This window comes from Nerophis lumbriciformis, linkage group LG08 (assembly GCF_033978685.3).
Source record: "Nerophis lumbriciformis linkage group LG08, RoL_Nlum_v2.1, whole genome shotgun sequence".
In the NCBI taxonomy this organism is placed as follows: Eukaryota; Metazoa; Chordata; class Actinopteri; order Syngnathiformes; family Syngnathidae; genus Nerophis; species Nerophis lumbriciformis.
This window is the reverse complement of record NC_084555.2, coordinates 19,625,001-19,630,000: the sequence shown is the minus strand read 5'-3', so window position 1 is coordinate 19,630,000 and position 5,000 is coordinate 19,625,001.

Sequence of the window (5,000 nt, the reverse complement as noted above, 5' to 3'; positions counted from 1 at the left end):
TGTGGACACTGACACCTGTGTTCCAGCAGCTTCCAATTCATTGCAGACCTGCTTTTTGGTGGTTCTCGGTTGACTCTTGATCATCCTGACCAATTTTCTCTCAGCAGCAGGTGATAGCTTGCGTTTTCTTCCTGATTGTGGCAGTGACAAAACTGTGCCATGTACTTTATACTTACGAACAATTGTCTGCACAGTTGCTCTTGGGACCTTAAGCTGCTTTGAAATGGCTCCAAGTGACTTTCCTGACTTGTTCAAGTCAATTATTCGTTTTTTCAGCTCTGTGCTGAGTTCCTTTGACTTTCCCATTGTCGCGTTTGTAACCGATCCTAATGACTACATCACATGAGCCTTATTTAAATGAGCTCAGAGAAACCAACAGGTATCGTCAATCATAATCACTCACATGAAGTTAAGAGGCCATGCCATGAAGCTAATTTGATTTGATTGTAACTTTTCTACAACACCAAAATTGATAATGTGTGTTGCTGTATGTATACTTTTGACCCACCGGATTTTGGTCACATTTTCAGTAGACCCATAATAAATTCATAAAAGAACCAAACTTTGTGAATGTTTTTTGTGACAAACAAGTATGTGCTCCAATCACTCTATCACAAAAAAATAAGAGTTGTAGAAATGATTGGAAACTCAAGACAGCCATGACATTATGTCCTTCACAAATGTATGTAAACTTTTGACCACGACTGTATGTATATGTATATATGTGTTTATATATGTGTGTGTGTGTGTGTGTGTGTGTGTGTGTGTGTGTGTGTGTGTGTGTGTGTGTGTGTGTGTGTGTGTCTGTGTGTGTGTGTGTGTGTATGTGTATGTATATATGGTAACTGTAATGTATGTGTATATGTATTTATACAGTGTATATGTATATCATCATTAGAGGTGAGGGAAATAATCGATTTTTAGATGCATGGCATTTTAGACACGGACGATTATAAAATATAAAATTAGTAAACATCAATAATCAATCGATTTATTTATTGTAAATAAAGTAATGCAGATTTATTGTAAATAAAGTAATGCAGACAGTTCTAAAATGTGTCTGACTGCAAGGAACAACCTCACTGAGAGACCAGCTCCTTTATTTTAGGGCACTTATGTTCCAGTTTTGCATACATTCCCTATTAATTTAGTTAAGTTGAGTTGAAATTGAGTTTCAACTCAACTGTATCATAAAATTACAACACAATACGTCACAATTTCCAGTTTCTTTTTTCAAAATGTTCGAAAAGGAGTAGGAAGAAGCAGATCTTATTTAATCGTACCCCTTTTTTTTTTTTACATAGCAGTTGCTAACACTTTTGATCACTTCCTGTTCTCAATGTATTCACAATATACTCCATAAGTAATAACATGAAAAAAAAAAAAAAATAATTAGTGAAGTAAGTTGTATTTCATTTGTTGATATACTGTAAATAAGATTATCAATAAATTCAGAAGGTTTATCATGGTTGTTCTTCTTTGTAAATTGAAACATTTTAAGTTTGAAGAGTTTCTTGAATTGCATCTTATCAGTACATTGTTTGATTTCTTTACTTAATCCATTCCATAATTTGATTCCACATACTGATATACTAAAGATCGTTTACTATTTAAATGTTTCAAATGACTTTTTTCTCGAAGGTTATATTTCTTCTTTTTTGTTGAGAAGAATTGTTGTACATTCTTGGGTAGCAGATTAAAGTTTGCTTTGTGTATTATTTTAGCTGTTTGCAAATTCACTATGTCATGGAATTTCAATATTTTCTATTCAATAAATAAAGGGTTTGAATGTTCTCTATATCCAACATTATGTATTTTTCTAACTGATCTTTTTTGTAACACAGTTAAGGAATGAAGTGTACTTTTGTAGGATTTTCCCCATATTTCTGCACAATAACTCAGATATGGTAACACTAGTGAGCAGTAAAGAACATGGAGAGATTTTTGGTCCAATACATATTTAGCTTTAATCATTATTGACATTTGACAAGTTTCTTGTCACCTTATGTTGTATATTGTTATATGAAATTTTCAGTTCATTTTATCATCAGTCATTATACTATATATTTGGTTGTATTTACTCTTTCAATTTCTAAATGTGATGGGAATTAATTTAACTCTTTCTTATTACAAATGCACTGTTTTTAAAAGTTGCAAGTGGTAAATGCTTATTTAGTAAAACGAAAAGAAATGTAAAACTGCTTCAATATTCATAAATTAAAGATGCATCAGTAATCAATTTTTAACTGAATTGTATCTCCTGAATTGTAATCGTAATCAAATCCTGAGGTGCCCAAAAATTCCCACCTCTAATCATCAGCATCTGGTATTACTCGCATCGAGTAGGATTTTTCCCCTATTTGTGCACTTGTAGGTGACTGCAAGTCCTTTGGCAGACTGAGCATTCAGTAATTCCTGATGGAGGAAAGGAGCTGGCTCTGCTTTCGCACGTCTTTCTTTCCTCTCTTCTCCTGCTGGCGTCCTGACTTATACTTTCTTCCTGATGGCTGGTGCCTAAAGCAACTAAACGCCTCCAGTCTGTATGATCTGTAGCAAGATTTTCCCAGTTGTTTACATCATGCCGCATTTCTTGCGATTACACTTCATGGTTGTCTTAATATCATTGGCGTTTTATATATATATATATATATATATGTATATATATATATATATACATATATCTATATGTGTATATATATATATACGTATATATATACAGTATATGTATATATATATATATATATACGTATATATATATACAGTATATGTATATATATATATATATACAGTATATGTGTGTATATATATATGTATATATATATATATATATGTATATATATATATGTATATATGTATATATATATATATATATATTTGTATGTATATATATATATATATATATGTATACATATAAATATATATACATATATCTATATGTATATACTGTACATATACATATATCTATATTTATATACATATACATACAGTATATATATATATACATAACTATATGTATATACAGTATATATACACATATACAGTACATATATGTAAATGTATATATATATATATATATATGTATATGTATATATATACACTGTATATGTATGTATGGGGCGGTATAGCTCGGTTGGTAGAGTGGCCGTGCCAGCAACTTGAGGGTTCCAGGTTCGATCCCCGCTCCCGCCATCCTCGTCCCTGCCGTTGTGTCCTTGGCAAGACACTTTACCCACCTGCTCCCAGTTCCACCCACTCTGGTTTAAATGTAACTTAGATATTGGGTTTCACTATGCATACTTGCCAACCTTGAGACCTCCGATTTCGGGAGGTGAGGAGGGGAGGAGTATATTTACAGCTAGAATTCACCAAGTCAAGTATTTCTTATATATATAAGAAATACTTGACTTTCAGTGAATTCTAGCTATATATATGTATATGTGTATATATATATATATATATATATATATATATAAATAAGAGAAATACTTGAATTTCAATGTTCATTTATTTACACATATACACATTGTTTGAATTGTCCATCCTTGTTCTATAAACTGTCACTATTTTTCTAACCATACTGAACACCCTCTCTGATGATGCATTCTGCTTCGTCTCCTTGTTGTGTGCGCAGTTGTGCACTGCACTCTCTAAAAGCCCTAAATGTTAATGTCACATATGCATGTACAGTAGATGGCAGTATTGCCCTGTTTAATAGTGTCACAACATTGCTGTTTACGGCAGACGAACTGCTTTACGGTAGACGAAAACGTGACTGCTGTTGTTGTGTGTTGTTGGGAGGACGTTAATGAAACTGCCTAACAATAAACCCACATAAGAAACTAAGAACTCGCCCTCCATCATTCTACAGTTATAACGTCATTGGGCAGGCACGCTGTTCATATTGTGTGAAAGCGGACGTGAAAACGGGCTGTCGATACGTCACTCAGGTCCGCCTGAATTTCGGGAGATTTTCGGTAAAAAATTTGTCCCGGGAGGTTTTCGGGAGAAGCGCTAAATTTCGGGAGTCTCCCGGAAAATCCGGGAGGGTTGGCAAGTAAGCACTATGTAAAGTGCTTTGAGTCACTAGAGAAAAAGCGCTATATAAATATAATTCACTTCACTGTATATATATATGTGTATATATATATATATATATATATATATAAAGTTGGTTTTTTTTTAATCGATTTTTCAGATTAATAGCAAATCTTATGTAACAATTCTGAATGATAAAAAAAAAATCAATTTTAATGTTGTTGTTTTTTTTGGGGGGGGGGGGGGGGGGTCAATCTGTCCTGCCTCTCAGGCAAATCACATTGTTAATGCCCATATTTGCTCTACAGGTTTACTTTAGAAAAGAGAAGTGTGGGATACTTCACTTGTTGCCTTATTTGTATTTGACTTTATTAAATGTTTGAGAAGCATTTTATTAAACAAAACCAGTTTTCTTTTAAGTAATATAGACATTGATCAGAGCTGATTATCTATTTTGTGGTGGAATGTAGTTAATCATAGAACTGGAATCCAATGTTATTAAAAAGCTTTAGATTTTCAATCGAGAATCGTTTTGAAACGAGAATTGATTCTGAATTGAATCGTGTGGTGCCCAAAGATTACCAGCCCTAATATATATATATATATATATATATATATATATATATATATATATATATATATATATATATATATATATATATATATATATATTCAGTATATACACATGTATACATATATATTGTACGTATGTGTGTGTGTGTGTGTGTGTGTGTGTGTGTGTGTGTGTGTGTGTGTGTGTGTGTGTGTGTGTGTGTGTGTGTGTATATATATATATATACATATACATATATATATATATATATATATGTATATACACACGTCGGGTTCAAACGCTGATGACATCTATTAAACAGACAAGAAGCAAGGAATTAAACAGAGACAGAATTCAATTTAGCTCATTGAGGAGAAACGTCTGGGCTGTACTCTTTGTACAGTCTTCCACC